Source organism: Capricornis sumatraensis, chromosome 1 (assembly GCF_032405125.1).
Source record: "Capricornis sumatraensis isolate serow.1 chromosome 1, serow.2, whole genome shotgun sequence".
In the NCBI taxonomy this organism is placed as follows: domain Eukaryota; kingdom Metazoa; phylum Chordata; class Mammalia; order Artiodactyla; family Bovidae; genus Capricornis; species Capricornis sumatraensis.
This window is the reverse complement of record NC_091069.1, coordinates 255,163,151-255,174,683: the sequence shown is the minus strand read 5'-3', so window position 1 is coordinate 255,174,683 and position 11,533 is coordinate 255,163,151. Positions and strand designations below refer to the sequence as shown.

General features: G+C 43.9%; 1 non-coding gene across 1 annotated transcript; it reads left to right on the top strand.

Moving 5' to 3' along the window:
* The first annotated feature begins 11,068 nt into the window (after positions 1-11,068).
* LOC138093616 (U6 spliceosomal RNA) lies at positions 11,069-11,172 on the top strand. The gene has a single exon (XR_011146123.1). It is a non-coding gene; the product is annotated as a U6 spliceosomal RNA (small nuclear RNA).
* The last annotated feature ends 361 nt before the right edge of the window (positions 11,173-11,533 follow it).

Here is an 11,533-nt window from a genome sequence, read left to right as displayed (position 1 = left end):
TGATTTGAGTGGTTGAATAAGCAGTCACTAACAATAAAGGGGTGCACGCTAAGTTACATCAGTCGTGTCTGACTCTGGTTGACGCCGTGGATGGCAGCCCACCAGGCTCCTCTGTCCATGGGATTCTCCAGGCAAGAATACTGGAGTGGGTTGCAATTTCCTTCTCCAGGGGATCTTCCTGACCCAGGGATCCAACCTGCGTCTCTTACATCTCTGCACTGGCAGGCTAGTTCTTTACCGCTAGTGCCACTTGGGAAGCCCCATAATAAAGCAGGGTCTGGAGCAAAGAGGGATCCCCTGGGTGGTGTTGAGAGAGGGTTGGTCACTGTTGGCCGAGGGGCTGAGTGCAGGTGGTGAAGTCTGCAAGCATCATGGGGGCCAGTGGGGCCCGGGAGTGACTCAGCAGTGCTCTCACTCCCCAGGTGGGTGCAGGGCAGGCAGTGGCCTTTGCCCAGGCGACAGCCAAGCTTCTCTTGGCCCATCCTGCTCCCGCTGCTCGGCCTGCTGGCCCCTCTGATCGCTGACTAGACTCCTTTTGAGGACCCCGGGTGGAAACTCCACGCAAGGGCCATTGACCAGAGACTTCCACAGCAGGCCGGTGGCTAAGACGATGCTTTCCAATGCAAGGGATGTGGCTTCAATCTCTGGTCAGAGAACTAAGGTCCTACATGCTGTCGGGAGAGGCCCCACGTTTTCATAAAGGGGAGGGCATTGACCTGGGTGAGGGAGGGGGGGTTACCTGTGGGGAGACTCAGAGACCCTGGGGGTCTGGTTTAGGAGGGATAAGGCTGGCAGTCATTGGCCCTCTGTGAGTGAGTTGGTACCTAAGTGACACGTACCCTAGACCCAGGGGGCCCCAGGGGGTGCCTGGCAGGGACTCAAACCGGAAGCAGAGACAGAACCTGAAGGGCTGGGGGCAGGGGGGAGACTGGGGCGGCGGAGTCCAGTCTAGTCAGGCTTCCAGAGGTTGGCCCCTGCTGCTCAGGGGCACGTGACTTCAAGAGAGACCAGGCCAGGATATAAACCCACAGTGCAGATAAAGCAACAGAACTCTCTAAGGACTGGGAGAACTGTTGTGGGCAAAACACACAGGACAGAGAGAAATGGGCAGAGAGAAGAGGGCTGGACCCAAGGGCTTCAGGACAGGAGGAGGAGGTGATGGCAAGGTCAGCCAGGAGGCACACTTTCTCCCAGGGTGGTGGGAGGAGCCAGAGCAGGACCACCAGGCAGCTGCAGGATGCAAGCGCAGGGGGCAGGAGGGAGAAGGGCGCAAGCGGAGGCAGGAGGGTGCAGGCGCGGAAGGCACCGGGAGCTCTCCAAGGATGGATCTGGCCCTGGCTACCATTTGAGTGCCACTGAACAGCAAAAAATTGATGCTTTTGAACTGTGGTGTTGGAGAAGACTCTTGAGAGTCCCTTGGACTGCAAGGAGATCCAACCAGTCCATCCTAAAGGAAATCAGTCCTGAATATTCATTGGAAGGACTGATGCTGAAGCTGAAACTCCAATATTTTGGCCACCTGATGCGAAGAACTGACTCATCGGAAAAGACCCTGATGCTGGACAAGGTTAAAGATGGGAGGAGAAGGGGATGACAAGATAAGATGGTTGGATGACATCACCGACTCAATGGACATAAGTTTGAGTAAACTTTGGGAGTTGGTGATGGACAGGGAGGCCTGGCGTGCTGCAGTCCATGGGGTCGCAAAGAGTCAGACACAACTGAGCGACTGAACTGAACTGAACCATTTGAGCAGAGCTGTCTGGTCCAACATCCCCTTATAGTGTGCGGAAACCTTGGGAAACATCCTCAAAACTCACTGCAGCAAACAGCCCCGGAAAGGCAGAAGTTTAGAACATGGTAGAATTGGAGAGCATGGCCACAGTTCATCAAAACAAGAAGGGGCTTCCCTGGCAGTCCAGGGGTTAAGGCTGCACTTTCACTGCATCAGCTGTGGGTTCCAGCCCTGGTCAGGGATCCCGCATGCCTCGGGGCAACAAAAAAGAGGGAAAAAACTACAAGAAGTGTGACTGCATTCAGGAAGCCCATCTGAGCTTGGAGAACACAACCTCTAGAAAATGAGAAAGTAAAAAACTGTGGCAATTTTTAATAAATTTATTTATTATTTTTGGCTGCATTGGGTCTTCGTTGCTTTGTAAGGACTTTCTCTAGTTGCTACGAGTGAGAGCAATGCTTCATTGGGGGGCACGGGTTTCTCACTTACTGCAATGGCGTCTTTTGTTGCAGAGTACAGGCTCTAGGCACTCAGGCTTCAGTAGTTATGGAGTGTGGGCTATGTTGCCACACAGCGTGTGGGATCTTCCTGGACCAGGGATTGAACCTCTGACTCCTGAACTGGCAGGCGGATTCTCATCCACTGCACCACCAAAAAAAGAAAAGGCAAGCGGAAAGTCAAGCACATATGATAACTTCTCTTCACGATGAACTCTAGGGCTACAGCCGCTCTCTTGGGGACAAGAAAAAGGTCTGGTGGAAAAGAAAAAATGTAGTCACCACTTGCCATCTGAATGCAAAAACAATGGACACTCTTCAGGAAGCCGCTCCTCTGTGTTCTAACAAAGTGCCTCTCAGACTCAGAAAGATGAAACAACAACAGAAAGAATCCAAATAGAAAGAGAAGATGAAAGAAAACAAAACTGAGACATCTCTATCATCCAGTCCATTAGGGTGTAAAGAAAACCTCAAGATGGGGGAATTCCGGTGAATCCCTCAACTTCCCGAGGGCAGGTGGGAAGCCAGAGGATCCCTTGCATTCATCGGAAGTTTTCTCCCAGCCCAGGTGGAACACCCAGTCCAAAGACCAGGAGGTGAACCTGACGTGGATACTCCCTTGGAAGTTCCGTTCCCTGCGGGCAGAACCTCTGGATTTCTAAGACTCACCTGGGCTGTGTAGCACCGTGTAGTGAACCACGGTTCCCTAGCTTGACCTCAACTGTCAAGGTGGGCAGTCAGGGGCGGGCTATCACATGGGCCAGTTTAGGAGCCCACAGCTACCCCAGAAGTGGTCATGGGCAAGAGCCTAGAACCCTCCTCAGTGACAGCCACGGAGCTCCAGAAAAATAGCCAAGTGCCCCCTAAGAATTGGAAGACTCAGCCCACCTTCTTGTGGTAATAATTACCTTGGAGGGGACTTCCAAGGAAATGGCAACCCACTCCAGTATTCTCTCCTGGAGAATCCCATGGACAGAGGAGCCTGGCTGGCTACAGTCCATGGGGTCGCAAGAGTCGGACCTGACTTAGTGACTAAACCACCACCACCACTTCCAATGTAGGGGGTGTGGGTTCAATCCCAGGTCAGGGAACTAAGATCCCATGTGCCTTACAGTGCAGCCAAAATAATAATAATTGTTGATGATGTTCAGTCCCTTAGTCAGGTCCGACTCTTTGCAACCCCATGGACTGCAGCATGCCAGGCCTCCCTGTCCCTCACCAACTCCCGGAGCTTGCTCAAACTCATATCCATTGAGTCGGTGATGCCATCCAACCATCTCATCCTCTGTCGTCCCCTTCTCCTCCTGCCTTCAATCTTTCCCAGCATCAGGGTCTTTTCAAATGAGTCAGCTCTTCGCTTTAGGTGGTGTAAGAGGAAAGTGGAAAAAGTTGGGTTAAAACTCAACATTCAAAAAACTAAGATCATGGCATCCAGTCCCATCACTTCATGGCAAATGGATGGGGGAAAAATTGAAAATAATAATAATTGCCCTGAACTTTTTAAAAACCTCTCAAAATAAATTGGTTTTCAGGCTGCAGGAGGAAATTGAACAAACACTGCTTTCTTGCAGATCAAAGCTATAGCAAGATGGAAACTTCGTTCCTCCAGATTCCACCTGGGAGCTTGCAGGAATGCCAGGAAGTTCAGGGTGGCCTCATTTCCCGAGGGTTGAAACCCACAGAAGGCACGTCCTGAGAAGTTATGTTTGTGCGAGATCACAGTCCAGTAACTTCGTGACTGATTCTCAATTGTCCCAGCTATGAGACTGTTTGCTCAGGTCAAGTCTGAAGAAGAATGAATGTGTGTTTATATTTAGGAAATTTCTGCATTTAGGAGTGTTTACTCTGAAATCACTTCAAGTGGCTTTCTAGATTTTAACAAATCCAGTGATTTATACTCAGGCTAACTATACACATACCCTGTGACCCAGCGACCATTCCCAAATATCGACTCATCAGAGATGTACACACTTGTAAGCGAAAGGCACATGCAAAAATGCTCACAGCTGCTTTGTTCATATTAGCCCCCAAACTGGAATCAATTCAGAAGTCCATCAACAATAGAAGGGATAAATAAGTAGTGATATGTTCCTGCAATAGAAGAGAACAGTTGGTGACTCATGTGGGGTAAAAGAAACTAGAGGCAAATGAGCATATACTGTATGATTCAATTTATATAAAGTTCAAAATTGGGCAAAAAGGGGGACTTCCCAGGTGATCCAGAGGTCAAGACTCCATGCTCCCAACGCAGAGGGCACAAGTTTGATGCCTGGTTGGGGAACTAAGATCCCACATGCTGCACAGCCAAAACAAAAAGCTGGGTGGGCGTGCAAAACAAATCTATGGTATTTGAAATCCAAATAGTGATTATTTTTGAGGAAAAGAGTGAATGTGGTAGCTGGGAAGGATCACGAGAGGGGGCTTCTGGGGTGGTGAAAATCTTCTTTTTCTTAAATTGGCTAGAGTTTCAAAAGGTGTGTTGTTTTTTTTAAATTCCTCACATGCTTATAATTTGCTCACTTTTCTGAATCTGTTGTATGTTGATAAGAAATTTACTTCCAAGGAAACATTTAAAAATATCTTTTAATGATCCACATGGTAGCTGTAACTATTGCTAGGGATCAGGAGCATCTTGTAGAAACCTACGTAAACTTCAGAATTTGCAGCTCTACTGTTCGAGGTACCTGGAGAGACCCCAAGTTATGACAATTGGGGACCATTATTCGTTCGTATTGTTGATAACTGAAGTCTTACACTTCACTTAAATCTGGGTATTGGCCAGAGTATGTTGTTCAATAACATCATCTTGAGTTTAAATAATTTAAGAGACTCAGAAGTATCTAGCCTGATGATGACCTGGATCTCAGCAACTGGTCTTCCTGTCATGTCTTACTTTGAAATTGAAGTCCTCATCCTGAAAGCACACCTGGGACTTCTTTACGTTTACGTGATGGATGGTTCAGAGGTCACTGCAAGTGTGCAAAAGACAGGAACCTTGATAAACCCAGGAGAGTCAAAAACTAAGAGTGCCCAAGCGGAAACCAAAGGGTTTCTTTAGAGCTTTTATTCTTTACATCACTTTTCAAAGTGAATTTTGTTATGCCAAAAAGAGATTGTACAATTCCTTTAGTGGTTCAGTGGCTAAAGAAGACACAAATATGGTTATAGTAGAAGAGCTTAAGCCTTTTAAAACAACTTTATTGGAGGTGTAATTTAAATACTGTAGAGTCACTCGTTGACAATAAACAATTCAATGATTTTAGTAAATTGATAGAAATGTTCAACAATCACCATCATCCAACTTTAGAACATTTCTATCACTGCTAAAAGCTTCCTTGTGCCCATTTACAGTTAATCCCTGTTCCCACTGCAAGCACGAAGCAACCAGTTCTGCTTTTTGTTATTATAAATTTGCATTTTCTTATATAAATGGAATCACACACTGTAATCTGTTGTATCTTGTTGCTTTCACTTAGCATGACGATTTCAAGATCCATTCATGTTGTAGCCTGTGTTAAAACTTCATTGCATTCCTTCGATTGCTCGATAATGTCCCATTACATGGTTGTCTCATATTTTATTTATCCATGCACCAGTTGATATATCTATCAATTTGGACTGTTTCCAGTTTGGAGTTATGAAGAATAAACCTGCTATGAACATTCATGTACAAGTCTTTGAGTGGACAAATCCTTTCATTTCTCCTGGATAGAGTCCAAGGAATGGAACAGTTAGACTGTATGTTAAAGTTCTGTTAAACTTTTCACTGAAGGGCTTTCCTTGTGGCTCAGCTGGTAAAGAATCTGCCTGCAATGCGGGAGACCTGGGTTCTATCTATCCCTGGGTTGGGAAGATCCCCTGGAGAAGGGAAAGGCTACCCACTGCAGTATTCTGGCCTGGAGAATTCCGTGGACTGTATAGTCCATGGGGGTCTCAAAGAGTCAGACATGACTGAGTGACTTTCATTTTCACTTTTTAATGACATTGCCAAACTGTTTCCCAAATTGTTAGCTAATTTACATTCCCACCAGTGATGTATGAGGTTTCCAGTTTCTCCACATTACTGACAACACTTGTTGTTATCTTACAGAAATAGTAACCATTCTGTGGCCATCATCAAAAAGTCTACAAATAATACATGCTGGGGAGGGTGGAGAAAAGGAAACCCTCCTACACTGTTGTGGAGAAGAATATGGAAATTCCTTAAAAAATGAAAAACAGAGTTACCGTGTGATCCAGCAATCCCACTCCTGGGCATATATCCAGAGAAAACTCTAATTTAAAACAATGCATTCCTCAGTGTTCACAGTGGCTATTTACAATAGCCAAGATGTGGAAGCAACCTAAGTGTCTCTCTACAGATAAATGAAGATGTGGTGCATATACGCAGTGGAATAATAGTCAAAGAAACGGATGACATTTTGCCATTTGCAGCAAAATGGCTGGACCTAGAGGTGATCACACTAAGTGAAGTAAATAAGACAGAGAGAGACACATTTTATATGGTATCACATATATGTGGAATCTGAAAAATAATAGAAATGAATTTATTTAAAAAGCAGAAACAGATCCACAGACATAGAAAACAAACTTATGTTTATCAAAGCGGAAGGGGGGAAGGGATTAATTAGGAGTGTGGGATTAAAATATACACTCCTATATATAAAATAGATAACCAGCAAGGACTTACTGTACAGCACAAAGAGTTATATCCCTTACCTTGTAATAATGTATAATGGAAAACAATCTGAAAAGAATATAAATATAAAACTGAATCACTCTGCTGTACACCTGAAGCTAGCACAATATTGTAAATCAAATACAGTTCAATTTCTAAAAAAAAAATGTGATAGGTTTTTATCACAATTTAATTTATTAGAATTTTATCACAATTTAATTCATTAGAATTAAAAACTCTAATGACAGTATCTCATTGTGGTTTTAATTTGCATTTCTGTAAGGAAAGGGGTCCATCTAGTCAAGGCTATGGTTTTTCCTGTGGTCATGTATGGATGTGAAAGTTGGACTGTGAAGAAAGCTGAGCCCCGAAGAATTGATGCTTCTGAACTGTGGTGTTGGAGAAGACTCTTGAGAGTCCCTTGGACTGCAAGGAGATCCAACCAGTCCATCCTAAAGGAGATCAGCCCTGGGTGTTCTTTGGAAGGACTGAAGCTAAAGCTGAAACTCCAATACTTTGGCCACCTCATGCGAAGAGATGACTCATTGGAAAAGACTCTGATGCTGGGAGGGCTTGGGGGAAGGAGGAGAAGGGGACGACAGAGGATGAGATGGTTGGATGGCATCACTGACTCAATGGATGTGAGTTTGAGTGAACTCCGGGAGTTGGTGATGGACAGGGAGGCCTGCTGTGCTGCAGTTCATGGGGTTGCGGAGAGTCGGACACAACTGAACGACTGAACTGAAACTGAAGGGATAATGACATGGAGCATCTTTTTTGAAATATCTAAAACTATAAAATAAAATCGGCTTGTAAGGGTTACCGTTTAGGGACATAATGAAATATTAAAATAATACTGTATTTTAGACTTGCCCAGCAACCTCAAAGGAAATTTTTATAAGCATCCATCATTTTCATGATCATCATAAAAAATCACCTATTCATGCATTGGTCTTTCACCAGTAATTCTACAAAAGTGAGTCAGTTACTCATGACCTTCAGGAAAGTAGAAAATTCTCCCTCTGATATTTCTTTTTAAAAAATATTTATTTATTTTTAATTGATTGATTGATGATTGCTTTATAATATTGGTTTGATCTCTCATTCCCAGGAGCTCAGCTTGCCCCTCTGGAGGCCTGGGGTCTTCTGCTATAGGGGCTGTTGCAGTATCTTGATGAGTTTCTGATGTATTTGTGGGGAGGCTGGTGATCTCCCCATCTTCCTCCTCTACCATCTTCTTCCACCTCCTCCCTGTGGTATTTCTGTATAGCGCACTTTTTCTCATATTCAGAGGTATCATCTTCCTGCCACCAAAAAAAAAAAAAGTGATTAAAATAAACTGCTAGAACAAATACCTCTGAGTTGAGTTGCTTGTTCAAGGGTCCAAAATAAAATGATGGAAGCATCTTAGTAGAGTCTGTATAATTCACACAGCAAGGTGTGTGCTACAGAAACAGATAAGAGTAGGGACCTGTGGCCTGCGGTTTGTGTAATTAATTCCAAATCAGGGAAGCTGCCCAGAGACCAAGGCAGGGAGGTGGGGAAGGGGCCCGGCTCACTGCTGGAAAGAGAGTGTTTTTTGGGTTGTGGGTTCTGTTCTCAGATTTGACTCTTTCTATAGTTGGATTTTCTCTGTATGTAAAGGGATGAAATGAGTTCAAGAGCTTTGTTGAAAGCTTAAAAAGTTTCTGAAAACTTTTCAGAATCTGCAGAAAAGAGTTCTTAAATTTTCTTCTCTTTCAATTTGTTGAAGGAATTGAAAGTCCCGGGTTTCCCCTCACATTTCCATTGCATGTCCCATTCTCTAACGAAATAAACTCCTAAATCACATTACAGAATTCCAACTCAGGAAAAACGAAGATCCCACTGATTATGGTCACTTGCTGGCCCCAACAGTGCCTCTGAGTTCCAGCCCATCTTTAAAGATCTCAAAGAAAAAAAAAAAAGCCTTGTTGTCATCTCATTCTTTTTCTTTAGAACTTCTTGGTCTCTGCCTCCCCTTCCCCAGTTCTTAAACTATTTTCTGGCTGGAGGAGACCAGACACACGCAGGGTGGACTCATAAATAAATCAGTGTGCTCTTGCTTTCATGTCTATACACACAGTGGAAATGGGCCCGTCCTTCTACCAATTGCCATATACACGAATGGTCGAAAGTGTTATTCCTAATAGCTCCAAATGGGAAACTGAGCCAGTACTCATCAGCAGGAGAAGGGATGAGGAAATAGTGGTTTATTCACACAACGAGGGTCTTATTCAGCACTGAGAAGTAGCCATCTACAACTGCAACATTCTGAATGAAGTCAAAATGCAATGCTAACGTGAGAAGCCAGATAAGAAAGAGCCCATGTGTGAGTCCACTGATTGCAAGTTCAGAACCAGGCAAGTGGAATCCATAAGTGCTGGAGGTCGTGGGGACCAGGAGTGATTACAAGGGCTGTCCTGAGCTTCTGTTATTTTTTTATTGGGATGCTGTTTTCATGAGCATATTAACTTTCCAAAAATGTATCAAGTTTATGTTATTAGAAGTTCTTCAGTTCAGTACAGTTCAGTCACTCAGTCTTGTCTGACTCTTTGTTACCGCATGAATCGAAGCATGCCAGGCATCCCTGTCCATCACCAACTCCTGGAGTTCACCCAAATCCATGTCCATTGAGTTGGTGATACCATCCAGCCATCTCATCCTCTGTCATCCCCTTCTCCTCCTGCCCTCAATTTTTCCCAACATCAGGGTCTTTTCAAATCAGTCAGCTCTTCGCATCAAGTGGCCAAAATATTGGAGTTTCAGCTTCAGCATCAGTCCTTCCAATGAACATCCAGGACTGATCTGTAGGATGGACTGGCTGGATCTCCTTGCAGTCCAAGGGACTCTCAAGAGTCTTCTCCAACACCACAGTTCAAAAGCATCAATTCTTTGGCACTCAGCTTTCTTTATAGTCCAACTCACATCCATACATGACCACTGGGAAAGCCATAGCCTTGACCAGACGGACCTTTGTTGACAAAGTAACATCTCTGCTTTTTAATATGCTTTCTAGGTTCGTCATAACTTTCCTTCCAAGCAGGATTATTTTCAATAGGAAGTTTACACTGGGACTTTCCTGGTGATTTCAACTTCATGTTTCTACTGCAGCGGATTCGGGTTTGATCCCTGTTCTAGGAACTAAGATCCTGCATGCCCACTTGGCAAAAAATAATAATAATTACATTAAAAAGTTAGCTTGATTTTTTTTTATCAAGGGAAGGGAAGGAATTCCCTGGCATCCCAGTGGTTAGGACACTGTGCTTTCACCGAGGTGGCTGGGGATATCGTTGGGGAACTAAGATCCCATGAGCCATGTAGCATAGCCAAAAAACAAAAAAGAGTGGGGTAAGGAAGAAGGGATGCTTTTACTTATTAATATAATACTTATAATAAAATTGCTATGAAATTTCCTCTAAAATATTGTGCTCATCAAATAGACCTCGGGAATGTAAAGAGAAATGAAATATTTTATATAATTTCAGAAAGCAGTTTTATGCCTCTATTTAAAATCTACCTAAAATAAAGTCTTCAATTTTTTTGTATGAAGCCCACTAGAATTTAATACCAAGTCCTGAAAAGTAAATCCCCTGGGCCTATGGGCTTTGCTAGTACATATTTTAGTTCTTCGTAGCTTTCCGTGATAACAAATATTCGGTTCTCCCTGCATGAAGACAGTTCTACTGAAAATGCACCGTGAGTCACTTGATGTGAGTCAGATATTGAAAAGGGGAGGGGGCAGTTGGCATGGGGGGAGCTTGGCCAACTGCAGAAATTTGCAAAAAAGGTTTTGCTTATTTCCTTATTCAGAATGCTTTTTCCCTGAGCCAAGGTAGCTGGATTAAAGTCCAGTAAAGTATAACCAAGGTGAGGGGTTTGTACATGGATACATACAGCCCAGGGGAGGATGCCAAGGGATCCGTGGGAAATAATGCAACAAAAAAATGTCCATCAACTGATGACCAGGTCAATAAAATGTGGTCTATCCATACAATGAAATGTTATTCTGACAAATAGTGACACACGCTACAACATGATGACTCTTGTAAACGTTAAATGAAAGAAGCCAGCCACAAAAGGTCACATGTGTATGGTTCCATTTACATCAAATATTTAGGAAAAAAAAAAATCCAGAGAGCGCTTGCTTCAGTAGCACATATACTAAAACCAGAATGATACAGCAAAGATTAGCATGGCCCCTGGGCAAGGACATGCAAATCTGTGAAGCATTCCACATTCTAAAGAGCATGTGGTGCACATGTGCAATGGAATATTACTCAGCCATGAAAAAGAATAAGATGCTGCTATTTGTAGTAGCAAGGATGGACCTGGAGATTGTCCTGCTGAGTTAAGTAGGTCAGGCAGAAAAAGACAAACATGTGATGTCACTTATATGTAGAATCTTTAAAAATGGTACAAATGAACTTATTTACAGGACAGAGATAGAGTCACAGATGTAGAAAGCAAATCTGTGGTTGCCAGAGGAAGAGGAGAAAAAGGATGGATTGGGAGATTGGGATTAACATACACACACTGCTGCTGCTGCGAAATCACTCAGTCGCTCTTTGCAACACTATGGACGGCAGCCCACCAGGCTCCTCT